At 48.7% G+C, this 14996-nt stretch overlaps 1 protein-coding gene across 3 annotated transcripts in view; it reads right to left on the bottom strand.

Annotated features, from left to right (window-relative positions):
- LOC100121665 (LIM/homeobox protein Lhx3) overlaps positions 1–14996 on the bottom strand; it is an 81100-nt gene that overhangs the window by 12112 nt on the left and 53992 nt on the right. The window contains exon 1 of one of the 3 annotated variants that reach the window (XM_001605225.6): positions 2120–2454. The exons of the other annotated variants lie outside the window; for them this stretch is intronic. The gene's annotated coding sequence lies outside the window, so the exon portion shown is untranslated. Of the gene's footprint in view, positions 1–2119; positions 2455–14996 lie in introns of those variants that run through there. 3 annotated transcript variants of the gene reach the window in all.

Raw genomic sequence — 14996 nt, 5'->3', positions numbered from 1 at the left:
CCGAAATTAAGCTCTCCGCGAGCTTTCATTACTGCTAATGACTGCAGCCCCGCGTTTCTCTCTCGCTGTGCGACTAATTATTCCCATACGCTATTTTAAACCGCGCGCCGGTTATATTTCGCCATATTTTATATCGCGAAAAAATCGCGAGAGTGCGAGGATCGATTGTTCCGGGAAAGAAAAGCGCGCGATTATACGAATAAACCCGGAGTCGGGATGTAGATAATACTGGAAGGCGCGGCGGCGGAGTGAGGGAGGGAGAGAGAAGTTCCAGACTCATACTTCCGCTTTTAGCCGGCCGCGCTCGCGGCTAATTAGCCGCACCAATTTGTTGGGCAAAATAAACGTTCTCTCTCTCCGTCCCGGATTTATTTCCTGCGCCTCCTCTTCGCTATACGCGTATACAAACAAACTGCCTCGGCTCATCCCCCCCCCCTCTCTCTCTCTCTCTCTCTCTCTCTCTCTCTCTCTCTCTCTCTCTCTCTCTCTCTCTCTCTCTCTCTCTCTCTGCTCGCTTTTGCATATATACGAGCTCGCGGCCGGGCTCGTGTATACCTACAGTTATATGGAGCCGAGAGCCTGACATTCTATAGGTTCCTATCTTAACCCTTCTCGAACTTCAAACGAAATAATTAAGCCATTCTCTTTAGCCGGCGCTGCAGCTCGGCGGGCTAACGAGCGCGCTCGGAAACTAGTGCCAATTATCGAAATCCAAACGCGCCGGCGGTATAGCGGTCACATTCATTGCGCCGCGTCGTCCTTTTTTTCTCTCTCTCTCTTTATCTCTCGTCGTCCGCGCGGCTGTGTCAAGGGATTTTCGCGACGGTACGACTGTGTATAATGGAGAGGTCGGGGCGAATTATCGGCGAGGAGCACCGACAGCGAGGGGAATAATAAATGCCGGGAGAGAGGGGCTCGTTCGAGGGCCCTCGTGCGGCTTTGAACAATTAAGTTTCCTCGGTGTAGAGGCTGCTTATTAGCCGCTATTGCAATTTATCAAAGCGAGATTTATACTTTTTTTTTTCAAATTCGCGAACACGTTTTCGCGTTAATCTAACGAGGCCTCCGAACTGCTCCGCAAAAACAGAAGAGGTTCGTCACGTCGAGCCCGATATCCACGACGATATGCGACATCCGCTGGAAGCCTGCCAGTTAAACGACCTTTCGCTTGCTCGCTCGCTCCCCCGCGGAGATAAAGGAGGAAGGGAGAGAGAGAGAGAGAGAGAGCGAGAGAGAGAAGGAAAAAAAACGCGGCGCAGCGCCAGCTCGTGTCACGTGGAGCAGCCGCTGCGCCTCGTGGAATTAGCGCGTGCCACCGCAAAATCATAGGTGTTGCTCGCTTTGAGGCTTACGTGTGCTCTTTTCGCTTCGTATTTTCGTATTTACATTTATGAATATGGGCTGACGCTACTCCCGCTGACGGAGCTGCCAGGAATTTGCAGGTGCGCCGATTGGCTTTTACTTTTTGAAAGTGCGCGAGAAAATGTACGCAGGAACTATGCAACGAAATTGAAAAATACGTCATCCGATACGCGACACTCCGCGCGATCGTAATAAATCTAATCCCCAGCGCTTCACGCTCCGAAACACTTCTCTCTCTCTCTCTCTCTCTCTCTCTCTCTCTCTCTCTCTCTCTCTCTCTCTCTCTCTCTCTCATCCCAGAAAAAAGCCACAAATTAGAAGCGACCCACGCCGGATTTCGAAAAGACTCCATCATTTCAAAATAATCAGCGAGATCCCCCTTAATCCCACGTTCGCTTCACACTTCGGAAAAAGAGCCGTGGAGTATAAAAGCAACGAGAAGAATCATCGTGCCGTTGGCCTGTGCATGTGTCGCAATGTGATGCTTCGAGGCCGGATTATACCCCGTGGTACTGAGAGCTGCGAACTTTTAAGGAATCTCACTGCAGTACTCGTGACATCGGAAGCCGTGCAGCGGTATGTACGGCGACGCGTCTTACATGTCGCGAGCGGGTAATTGATACGACTATACGCGAGAGCTACATCCTTTTACTCGCTCTAATAACGTCGCATTAGCAACGCGGAGCGAAAAGGCTCTCTGCGCTCTCGCGGAATCTTCGACTACAAATACATAATATTTCCTTCTACGCAATCCTACCTGATGACAATGATGCGGAGCCTTGCGAAGACTTCACGTTGGGAGCAATTTTGCGGCCTTGTGTGTCTCCACTTTCCGATCAAAACAAAATCAAACCTCACAGCCGGAACCCCTCGAAATGAAAAGAGCCAAGGGCTAATCGTTCAACAAAATCACTTCACAGCTCTGGTATCACCACAAGTTCTCCAGTCGACTCAAAATCAAAACCCCAAAAATCCGTCGATCACTCGTGCGTGTGTGAATCTCTCCGTGTCTCTCTCCAGCGGCGAATGAGTCTACGCAGCAAAGCAGAGGGAGGAGAGCGAACCGGGCGCTTCGACGGCCGCCTGTAAACTGTCGCGTGCACGAGTTGCGGAGCGGCACGCCACCGGCGCCGCCGTGTGCCCCCACTACCCGCGGCGGCGCAACCCCTCCGGCGCCGGCCCCACCACCGCAAGTTTTGCCCCACTCGTGACCTCCCTGAGCTCGCGGTGGGGGAAGCGGCACCCCGCCGCACGCGCGAGATCTGCGCGCTCGCTCTCCCCTGCGATGCCGTAAGCTACTACCCCCGGATCGTTTGTCTTTCTCTCGGTCGCGAGCCGACGGTTTAACGCGCCGCCGCTGTGTTGTGCGCGTCGCTGATGCCGTTCGTATTATGTACTGGACGAGCCGATGGCTGCAGGTTATAAGAAGATTTTTTAATTTTGCCCGGCGTTTGTTCGGCGATTCGTGAATGTTAATTGACTGGATAATGAAAGTTCGCGTGTAATGAAAAGCAAACAGGCAATTCGGAGCGGCTGTTTGTCGGAGGATTAATCGCAGGGAGTAATTTCAGTTTACGAATTTGATGCGGCTGAAATTTTTGCCGAATTCATCGACCGCGTTGAAAGCGCGATCGTTATTTAGCCGCATGATTCATCGCGCGGGATTTGAACGAATCAATTATTATACGAGAGAGAGGAGGAGGAAATCTTACATGCGCGATCTACATCAACGTCGACAGAACAGATGTTGCGTAATCCCCTGATTAATTAGAGCGAACCGCATTACCTCTCGGTCTCTCGCTTTCTCTCTCATTTGTTATTAGAAGAAACTCATTGAATTCAATAATTAATCGCTCGCGCTAATCCCCGAGCGCGGCTCTCGTATGTACGCGCGCACGTCGAAAGTATTACTTTCCTCAAACGAGCGAGAAAGAGGAGTGAGAAAAAATCAATAGCCAGTTCGCAGGCCGGAGCAATTAAAAAACTAATTAAATCGTCAATTATTGCGACAAAATCAACAACAAAAGCCCTCCATGCTTCCCATTAAGAGCGAAAAAGGAACTCGATTACACAAAGATCCAAACAACTATAACAAACGAACTCCCGTATTATTAGGACTTAAAGCGTGCAATAGAGAACGAGCGGGAGAAGCACAGAGAGAGCGCAAGAATCCCAATTAAGCGCGCACGTTCGCCTCTCTCTCTCTCTCTCTCTCTCTCTCTCTCTCTCTCCGCTTAATCGCGAAAGAAGCTTGCCGCGCGCGCGCCGAGGCAATAAAGGCAAAACTCTCCCTCTCTCTCTCTCCGCACCCTACTTCGCTTAAAAAGCCCGACAGAGCGAGCGAGCGAGCGAGAGAAAGCACCCCTCAAGAGTCGAAATAACCGAATGTGCCGTGACGGCGCGCGAAATTGCTTCGGCGACGCGCGCGCCCCCCACCGGGTCCGCGCTCTCCCCACCCGGCGCTCCGACCTCCCCTCCACGGTCTTACAAGGCCACACCTCCCATTACAAAAATTACACCGGCTCGCTGATTTAGTGGCGTTAAGGGGAACGAGGGGAGCAGTACCGTGCTCTACCGTCTCTCTCTCTCTCTCTCTCTCTCTCTCTCTCTCTCTCTCTCTCTCTCGCTGGCGCGCGCTCTGCCTGGGTGGGAATCTAAGTAATGAAAGGGTTGCGAGTCTCTCTGTCTTGAGCGCCGCCGCTTCGAAGGGAATCACGGAATCATTCGCCAGATTAAATTAGAAAGGCTATTGGGGTGACCGCGCTCCTCGGCTTTTTTTCTCCCGTTACGCCCTTTCTTTTTACCTACATTCCTCGTGCCTCTTGGACTTGCTGTGCTATATAGGTATCGCGCTCTCGCTCTTTTAATAAAGAGCGAGATTTAATTAGTCGACAGCTGTTTGGAGGGTTGCGGCGCCGGGCTTTAAATGATTGAATGGATTGTTATACGGATTTTTCAGCAGGAGCGGCGGCGGTGAACCGCCTTTTTTATGGCGTGTCGATTTAATGGATTAAAGCCAGGTGTGGTATTCTCCCGAGTGTTTTGCACAGCCGCGTGTTCCGATTCGAGGCCTCGGCGCACATACAATCTTGGAAATACTCCGCGCAAATTAAAAAGCTGGAGGTGTTACAGAGTCGCGAAATCTCGTTCTTAAAATCCGAACAAGCGGGGGCAAAAGCTCTTCGGCTAATTCTCAATGCACTTTCCCGCTGTTTGCCTTTCTCGGTATAAGTGCGAGCCTCTCTTACTCTCTCTCTCTCTCTCTCTCTCTCTCTTTCTCGACCCGCGAAATGGATTAGGCCGAGTGCACCTTCGTGTGCCTTTTCTCTCTCTCTCACTTTTAATTATCGCGTGATTTACGAACTGGCCTGATTAAATGGGGCAAAAAGCCCGGCTCGTGCGTCATTTCGGAAAATAACCCGCAGAGGACTGTGCTCGTGACAGGCCAAGGGACACGAACGAAGAGGAAAGAGAGAGAGAGAGAGAGAGAGAGAGAGAGAGAGAGAGAGAGAGAGAGAGAGAGAGGATGAAAGAGCGCTGATTGGAAGAGTCTTAATGGGATTGTGGCTTGATGCAGAGTAAAGAAAAGGCGGCGGCGTCGGAGAAGCCGAACTCGAGGAGGATTGATTCGTTATATAGCGACGACGCGTTGGCTCTCTCTCTTTCTCTCCTCCGCCCAGTCGAATGAAGTTTTAGAGTACGTTTGTATTGGACTTGCGAATTGATCCGCGCCATGCCGATGCCTGAACGCGCGGATCGTGTTTGCGCGGCGCGAGTCGTCGTGTTTTTGTTTGGCCCAAATTCGACGCGACTCTTATTTCCCTCCGCGCTGCGTTATTTACTCTCCCGCTCTGTCTTCGGCTCCGCATTGTTGCGCGCTGCCTTTCCGACTAATCGTGTTGCCTCATATAATAATGCAGCCAAACGGCGAAATTCAAAACACATTACCGCGGTTCCGCCGGAGAAGCCGAACGAGAGAGGGAAATGGTGTGGGGAGAGGGGAAAAAGCGGGGGAAGGACGATGCTGGAGTACTAATCACTTCTAGGGACTTTAATGGAGGTTTTCTGTACGCCGTCTACTTTGTCCTCTACTTATTCTGCTCCGCACTCGGCGAGAGAGAGAGAGAGAGAGAGAGAGAGAGAGCTCCCTCAGAAAGTGGAGTGCCTCGAAGAAAAGGCGGGCGAAATGTATCATTACTCGCATTAAGCGAAAAAAGCCGCAGTCATCCCTCTACCTACTACTTTTCCTCTCGTTTTTCTCTTCTCACTTTCTTTTTTTCCTGATGTGCGCGCGATCGGTCTCTCCCTGTGGGATCGATGAACTATCAGGGTTTGCCGAGTCGGGAAATCGTTGAATATTGCGCTTGCTCAACGGAATCGACGCTCGTCAAAACAAACACGTCCGAAGTTCCGATAATCCGACGCAATAATAACAAAACCTCAAACTCGAGCGAGCCACTCCAATTTCCCTAAAAGACTCTATTTCTCTCTCTCTCTCTCTCTCTCTCTCTCTCAACAGAATTAAGAAATCTCATAACCGAATAAGCAAAAAAGACGCGGCAATATCGCTAACGCACACCCCCCCCCTCTTGGCTCTAATTCGAAAAAGCCGTCGAGCGCGCGTGCGCCCAATCGAGAAATGTATTAGCGCGAAAATTTGATGGGCAAGTTTGCTTCGCTCGGACAATTCCCGATATTGATATCCGCCGGCGCGTCAGACTTCTCCTCTCGCGCGCTCGCGAAGGGGAAGCCGTCTTTTCGAGGGAAAGTGGGGGCGCGGGAGAGCAGAGAGTAGCAGCGGCGAAAAAATAAAGCTCGGAGGGGATGCAGCAGCAGCACATCGTCTTTCCTCTCTCTCTCTCCAGCAGCGCACACACGCGAATTTCCCAGTCCACCTATATCGTCCCTCTCGCTCTATTTCATTTCGCTCTCTTCCCACCCCCTATCTCATTTCAATCTCTCCCAGCGGCGGCGGCGGGGAGGGAAAGAGACACAGAGAGACAGCCGAGCGTCCCGAGATTTATTATGCATGGGGCTGATGTATCGGACATCGGACGCTCGCGTGTGTATGTGTGCGGGAGCCTCCGAGGAGTCTACCGGAGTGGACCAACCCCCCGAGGAGGAGGAGGACGTCGCGCAAGGCTACGGAATTTCGCGTCCGCTCTTTCTCCTTGATCTCTCGGTTTTTCCGTGAGTGTGGGCGAGAGCGAGCGAGAGAGAGAGAGGCCGAGGTGAACGCTCGTTGGGAATACAAATTGAAACAGCTGGCCCTGTGTGCGCACGATTTCGCATGCATGCGAACGACTCGATCAGCGATGCGAGCTGCGTCGGCTCGATCTCTGCGTGAGCACACACACGCGCGCCGGCCTGTAATTGTTGTAATGCGTTTGTTGATTTTCGAGCTCCGGATACAAAATCGTAGCTAATAGTTCTGAGAAGCTGTAAATAATAAAGCTCGAGAGAGAGAGAGAGAGAGAGAGAGAGAGAGAGAGAGAGCGGTCCAGTGATCCGTAATAAACGGCTCGAATTCGTCATCTGAAAAGCCATGAGGGTCGTCCCCAATCCAATTAGACCTGGGCTCGAGCAGCTCCCGGCCGAGTAATTCTTTCACTCCGAACATTAGAATACAACCTCCTCGTCGTCAGCGGTGGTGGTGGTAAAAAGGAAGCTCCGACGAAGAAATTCAAAGAGATCGCGCACACACACACACACACACGTTCGCCCGTATAGCTCGTAATCAAAGAAGTCGAAGTCGAGTCTCTCGCGCCCGCACTTTTCTCATTCATCAGGCTGTCCGGGCTTTCCACTCACACTCACGCACACACACACACACACGCGCGCGCGCGCGCTAGTCCGCCGCGCCACTTTCATCCCACCCGCATCGCGATCGCATTATCCGTCCGTCTCTTTTTCCGTCGTCGTCCCTTATATTCCGCGCATCGTCGTCGTCTCGGAGACGTGTGCGAGAGTTGCGCTGCCGACCTTTGGACTTATTACTTTTGCCCGGCGATGGATCGAAAGGGAGAAGGTTCGCGATTGTTTTATTAAATTGGCCGGTGTGCGTATTCTTTTGTTTCGATGCTTTCGATTTTGACGCGAGGGCTTTTGAAACGAGCTTGGAAGTTAAGTGAAGAAAAATGTTCGCGTGATAATTTTTAAAATTATTCAGAAAATCAATATATTGAAATTGGCAAAATCGATTCTTTCTATAATTTAGTTTGAGCAATTACGGTGCTGCCTTCGTGTATCTATTTTGCGTCGTTAAAATAAAATAAAAGAAGCGATTGATATCCTCGCGTCATCATCATCGAATCGGCCTCTCAGAAAATAACACGCACCAAACAAATATATAAAGAGCCAGAACTTCCAAGGCAGAGGCAAAAAAAGGAGCGAAATAAATAAATGGAATACATTCGTCTCGCTCTCGCTCTCTCTCTCTCTCTCTCTCTCTCTCTCTTATACATATATACATCCCATCGGCTGCAAGAAGCCGCGGCAGATACGCCCGCGAATAACCGATATGGCATCGATACTCGCGTGGCACAGATACTAAGAGCTTTTCAGGAAGAGCAAGAGCGAGAGAGAGAGAGAGAGAGAGAGAGAGAGAACGCGAGGGTCCATTAGCCGACTCGACTGTCTCCTGAGTCCATTACAAGATGAGCCTCTCCCCTCGAGCCCCTACTACTCTCTCTCTCTTTCTATCTCTCTCTCTCTCTCTCTCTCTCTCTCTCTCTCTCTCTCTCTCTCTCTCGCTCTGCACTTCCCCGCCACTCTCGGCTAACCTCTGATCCTCGACTCTTCGCCCTCTCTCTCTCTCTCTCTCTCTCTCTCGCTCTCGTTCTTCTCTATATACAACACGAGCTTGCAGGGGAAGGGGACGACGCGCAAGACTGAGGAGGTGAGAGTGAGAGAGAGGAGTTTTCGAAAGCAGCGGCCGCACTAATGCTTTTAGCCGCGACGACGTCCGGTCCGGACAAAAACTTACTTTGTATGCTGCAACGCCATTAATAATCAGCCACTGTTTCGGTCTCGCGTTATATACACGGAAAGAGCTCGCCCGAGAGCTTTTTCTCGTTTGTTTGTTTTATACAATAATAATAGTGCGAGAAAAACGCAAAGAGAGAGAGAGAGAGAGAGAGAGAGAGAGAGAGAGAGAGAGAGAGAGAGAGAGAGAGAGAGACGTGTATATAGATAGACAAGTTTTGCACTGCGGTGCGATTCTTTCCCGATGCCGCAGCGGCTATTATACGCTTTATGGGAGGAACCGAGACGAGAGCTTTACACGGGTGTCTTAATTAAAAATTCAGCGCTCGAACTTCGCGTTAATAAGAGTGGAGGAGAGTATAACGGCGGATAACAAGGAAAAGTTCTCGCTTTGTTTACGAGCTACTGCAGCTTTTTACGTAATCGCTAATTAAGCAGTCAGCCTTCGCGGCTCGTAATTAGTCAATTTCGTTCTAGTACACTTCGTTATCGATGCCAAAGTGCACGGCGAATAATGTGTCTGTCGAGCAAAAGCTTCAACTCGCCTTTTTTACTCTCTAACTGATTTTGGCACATTATTTCTTTTTCAAGGCTAAAATTACTAAATCACGGCGTATTTCTTGAGTTTCGTTAATTTATTATAATGCACGTACAATTTTACAAATTTATATAACGACGTTACACTCACGATTTTTCTAAAAAGTCTACAATTCCCCTGGTAGAAATTGGCCGATTTAAAATGGTGAAAAAGCTAAGAACTTGGTAGTTATCTTTGTCAGTTCTTGTTACAAGATTTAACGCTTTTTATCCTAGTTCTTTAACAGTTCTTAGATCGAGCTGTTTTTGAAAAGTAATGCCCAAGATAGTTGGTCAAATGACAACGTTTATTTGGCTCGGTTGGCTAAGGCGCGCGGCTATCCTTGTGCAGGGCTCGGGTTCGAGTCCCCGGTCGCTCGAAATTTTTCGGATTATTTTTCGCATGCAAATCATTATTCTATATACTTTCATTAAAAACAAAACTCGAATACAAGCCTGCTAGTAATGATTTTCCAATTCTAACCTCGAATCGCCATTAACCACGTGCACCTGAGTCGTATTATTTCACCAACTATCTTCGGAAGAAAATAGTTAAGAATACACAATCTAAAAACTGCCAAAGAACTAGGATAAAAAGCGTTACATCTTGTAACAAAAACTGACAGATTGACAACCTCAGAACTTTTAAATAACTTGGATACCGTTTCTACCAGGGTCCTGAATTATACAATCTTGTTATAATTGAATCAATATGTCTGATATAGGGTAAAGCTCTCTCAAATACATATCCTATTCTAGAACAGAAAAAATCGACTTTGAGAAATTTAAGTGGTAATGAGCTATTCCATTTCCATGCAATTGTAACAGGAGGTATAATGCAGATTGTGTTCTTCTCTTGTTTCACGATATTTAGACATTCTGCTACGCTGTTTATCAAAGTCGTTTTTCGTTTCAAGTGATCTAAAAATAAATTATATTCACTTGATCCAAATACGACATTGAAATTGTATTTATTTGTTATTATCTTAAAATTTGATTGATCTATTTCTTCGAAAAAATCGAATGATAAATCTTCGCATATAAATGACATTATTTAATAGGGTCGCCAAAAATCGTGTAGAATAAAACGTAGAGATCGTGGTGAATAATAAGAATATCAGTCGTTTTGAAAATGTCTTTGATATTCTAGTCAAAGAAATTCCTACAAGAATACGCAATACATCCAGTAGACTGAAACCGCACTACACTTTGCATAATCGTAAAATATGCTTAGATATGACCAATAGGCTTGCAGATATAAAAATAAAACTTTCGTAAGACATGCCTGACACCACTGGGTGAATCTGCATTACTCCAACGTATCCAAAGCAATCGTGATTTATGAATAAAACAAGAAAGTTGTCATTCGGAGGTAATTTTACTGGAACTCCATTGGCTAGAGCATTTAAACTTCCGTTTATTAACATAAAACGAGTAAGCGCAGAAATTTGACTCGCGTCCAGGTGTTCACTTTCTATTTCCACAAAATCTACAGAAAAATTCATTGAGTCCGATGCTGTTCGTAGAGGAAAATAATACGCAGCATTTCGGTCCCTGCGGCTTTGGAGAAAGTATTATGATGTAATGCTCAAAATTTTAGCACTAAAATTCTCGTCGGTTTCATCGAACAAAAAACTCTGATGTTGTCACGATACTCCGACAGCGGGAAATTCAACGCGGTGTTATAATCTGTTTGCTTCATTACTTTCAAGTCGATTAAAGTACTGGGTATTGTTTCAACGATTGTCGATACAACCGAATTAAATCCACAAGACATGCCCCGACTTGTAATATTTTCGTAAATTATTAATTGATGAGGCGTTATTTCATCTTTAAATTTTTGAGAAAGTATACTCAGCCAATGCAATTTTTCGGCATAACCGATCAAAAGCAAACACGAAATAATAGACAGCAAAGAAGCGATCCGCATAGTTATAGGGGAACTCGTATGCGCTTTAAAAATGAAACTGAAACTAGCATGGAGAAAATGTGGCGAGCAATGCATATAATTTTCCTAAAATCAATATCGAAAAGAACAAAATCGATCTTGTCTATAATTTACCGCGAGCAAACACGTGTGTTAAAAAAAAAAGTGAAATTAAGCATTTTGTAAAAAATGATACATCTGGAAAGGTGTCATACCAAGCGACTATCTCTCAGAATCATCAATTTCAAGCGCACGCGTTATTATTACTCTCCTGGCGGGCATATACGTCCATCCGAAGCCGGAAGCGAAAAGATCAAAGCCGGCCCCCGACATCTCTTGATTTATTCACCCGCTGAATTTTTCACGACAACTTTCCTCTATTTGTCTCTCAAAATCCCGTCCTCTGTCTCTCCGCGTCGCTCAAAATTTTAACGCTATACTTCCATATATCCACCTATACGCACCGGCCCTTGCGGGGCGGCTGCGAAACAAAAACTCGCAGGGCATTAGCCGCAAGACAACGGGACGTAAAAGCCATATCGAATCGAGCCTCCCCCATCATCGGTACAGCGCGCGCGCACTTATTCCAAGAGGAAGAAGCGCACTAAAACCGTTAGCTCGGGCGCTCGCAGTTCCATTATGTCAGAGGCTCCGTCTCTCTCGCATCGTCTTCTACTTCGGCCCCGTCTCTATTTATTTATTTCCCCACCACTACTCCGCCTCTTTCTCTTTCGCGTCCGCGCGTATTTCCAATTCCGACCGCGAAAGTGCGTCTCCGCGCCCTTTTCCGCTCCCGGAGAGTATGGAGCGAGAGAGATGCTCGGCGCTTCGAAATTTGTTTGTCGAGTGCCCGGCTTTTGCTGCGAGAGTATAAGGAGTCGCCCGGATTTCGAATTAAAAGTTTCGGCCGCTCTTTTTCCCACTCGCACGCGTTCGGCATATATTGTTTATAAAATCATTTTCATTCGTCTCCGAGAGCTGATAAAGAATTACAGGAGCGCGTGTCGACCACTGAAATTATTACGTTGTGGCCGCACAGGTACACAGCCCTCGGCACGCATGCATGCATGCGCAGCGGCCGTTACAAGCGTCTCTTATTCGCCTTTTAGATTGATGAATTTCCATTCTCTTCCTCCCTCTCTCTCTTTCGAGCGGCTCGCAAAGATTAATTCGCGAAAAGCGCGCACGTAAGCCTTTTATATCGCGTATGCGAGGGACGTTTTGAAAAATGCAATAATAGGTCTTTCAGATAGAGCGGTAATAAATAAATTGCTGAGACTCGCTCACATGCGCAGAGAAAGAGAGGCAGAGGAGGAGGGAGGATAATATGAAGAGTTGGCAGGCATGTAGGGTGGATGGATATTGCTTAGCGTAGACTGCCGAGAGAAACCCCACTTTCCTATATTATTGTCCCCGACCCCTTTCCCGCCACTTCTCCCTCCGCGTCGCGAGCTCGCGGACGATGCCTTATATAGAGGAGAGGACGGGCTCGAGCTATACCCGCGCGATACCGAGCAAGCCGATACGCTTCGACGCGCTCTGACGTTGGAATTAAATTTTCGACTCGGATCGAGGGAATTTTTATTCTCTTCTCTGCCCAACTCGACACTACCGCGGTACGCGCGACGTATAATTACCCGCGAGTTCAAATCCAGCTAAGATTGAAAAAAAGTGATTCCCAATAATCGTCCCCCTCTCGTATATTATCCGGCACTGCTGACTACACACTCTCTCTCCCTACTTCGATATCAAGTGATTCGCCGCGTGCGATACCCGCATCGGAAACGGACTGCTTCGAGCAATAATTGCCTTATTGACATTAATAAAACGCCGAGCGGAGCGTCTGGCGTATACGTCATCGAGCTATATGAAAAAGAAGGGGGGAAGATCGCTCTCTCTCTCTCTTCTTAATGGACATTGACGACTGCCACTCGGAAATGCAGAGACAGATATAGCGGCGGGGGGAGCTGAGCCTTATATAGGAGCGAGTTTGCGCCAGATCACGCGCGGAATCCTCTCGCGGCTATATGAAATTCTCCCGCGAGGCGCGAGACAATTGAATTGGGCCCCGGCGAGAGAGAGAGAGAGAGAGAGAGAGAGAGAGAGAGAGAGAGAGAGCGATTGCTGCTGCTCTGCGCAATCGCTCGTCGTCTTGGACGCCGGGGCGCGGTTGTGGAGAAATTTTATTTCACACTTTGAATCGTTTATTATATCGTTACCCATGCGTATGATCGTAGCTGCTATACTCACCTGAAACAGAAAACGGAAAACATTTATTGACGATCGTACGTCTCCGAAAATCAGGGGGAAATAACAGAAGGAACATCCAGTCTCCCTTCGAGCTCGTATAACGAAGAAGCCCGCATGCAATAATGGCCTCGGACCAGCGCTGCAGCTCCGGCCATATTTCACGGTGGGTGTATTTCGCGTGCGGCGCGCTTTTCTCCGCGCGGACGCGAACTTTAATAATATTCGTTCCATCAGGTATGGGCCGACGCGGCGTAGCGGCGGCTCATATTAAGTCGCCTCTCTCGCGCTCATGACGCAAAAGTAGCTGCGCGAGCGAGAGAGAGACGCGCGAGAATGAGACGTGTAATAAAGTGAGTTTTTAATTTCCAGCGCGGCAGCGGCGGCGAGCGACCCCCGGTCGGCCTGTCGGCTAGTATTACTAGATAAATCACCCAACAGGCAATAACCCCATACCTCGCGCGCCTGCCTGTCTTTCGCGAAGAGAGCGAGAGAGAGAGAAAGCGAGTATTTACTCGCTCGGGCTGCTTCGAATGCGGCGATTGCCGAGGTGTCGGACGCTCTCTCTCTCTCTCTCTCTCTCTCTCTCTCTCTCTCTCTCTCTCTCTCTCTCTCTCTCTCTCTCTCTCTCTAGCTGCGCCCCCTGACTTTTAATAAACGCGACGCTTGATTCGCTCAACTCGTTAATAACCGCGCTCGTAGCTCGGCCTCTGACGATGAGTTTTCAGAAAACTCGTGACGACCGAATATTTTACAATTATTGCGGTAACGAGGCCGGCTTTATCAGAAGGAAAGCCTCATTAAGCCCGGATACGCACAGCGACACGCGACAACACACCGGTTGCTTCGCCCTTCTCGCTTCGTATATCTAATCCGGCGGCCTGTCCCCTACACTCCCTTACACGTCCATCTGCCTAACGAATCCGCGGGCAAACACTCGCTCGATTCGTCGTAACGATTTACAGGACAGAGGGATGAAATCCATAGAGCCAATATTTACGGGCCTGAAAAAATACCGAGATTCCGGGGACCGTTTGCTTTGACGTGCCCGGCAACACGTGTTCCGTGCGATGGACTGTAACCGATTTCGAAACCCCTTGAGCCGATCTAATGATAGAACGCCTCCCGAAAATATACCGGCCTCCCGAAATCCCCGCAGCAAATTTCACAGACACCGCAGCCGAGATGAAAAGAGCATATATCCTCCTGAGAAGTCAAGAAGCGTGGATTAGCGGTTTTAATGTGGCTCTTCCTGTCTCCTCCTCCTCCTCCTCCTCTTCTTCTTCTTCTTCTCCCGGACACATCCACGACACGAGGACGTACGACATCTGGAACGTATCTCTCTCTCTTTCACCATTGCCTTTCTCCGTTTCTCATCGCCGCTGTTGGAAGCTTTCTTTTCCTCGTGTATGTGTGTGCGTGTGTGTGTGTGTGTGTGTGTACGGCACGTCTGCACGACGCGCCGGCACTCCTATGCGTCCCTTTTTATCGCGGGGCTGCGGGCACTATCGCTCGCTCTCTGGATTAGCCATGGGCACTTTTCTTGATTGCGTGTCGCCCCGGCGTTTCCTTGTTTCGGGATTGCTTACATTTTTTTCTCTCCCTGCATAACTTCGCTACGGCGCATAGCGAAGACAATTCCGGGGATTGCGGGATTGTTTCGTAAACAGTCAACTACAGCAAAAAAAAAAGTCGCAACAGGGTTGATCAGAAAGAACGACCGAAAGCCAATCAACAGCGCACGGCGTCGTCCGCGCGCAAGACAAACACGAGTCGCTCGAAAAAAAGCCAGCGGGGCAGATCGATCCCATTTAAAATAAAACCGAGCGAGCCGAGCTCTAACGAACTCTCCTCTATCCAAACGCGCAGCGGCGAACTCTCAATCGCATCAGCCTATGCG

This window comes from Nasonia vitripennis, chromosome 3 (assembly GCF_009193385.2).
Source record: "Nasonia vitripennis strain AsymCx chromosome 3, Nvit_psr_1.1, whole genome shotgun sequence".
Classification (NCBI taxonomy): domain Eukaryota; kingdom Metazoa; phylum Arthropoda; class Insecta; order Hymenoptera; family Pteromalidae; genus Nasonia; species Nasonia vitripennis.
This window is presented reverse-complemented; position numbering and strand designations above follow the sequence as displayed.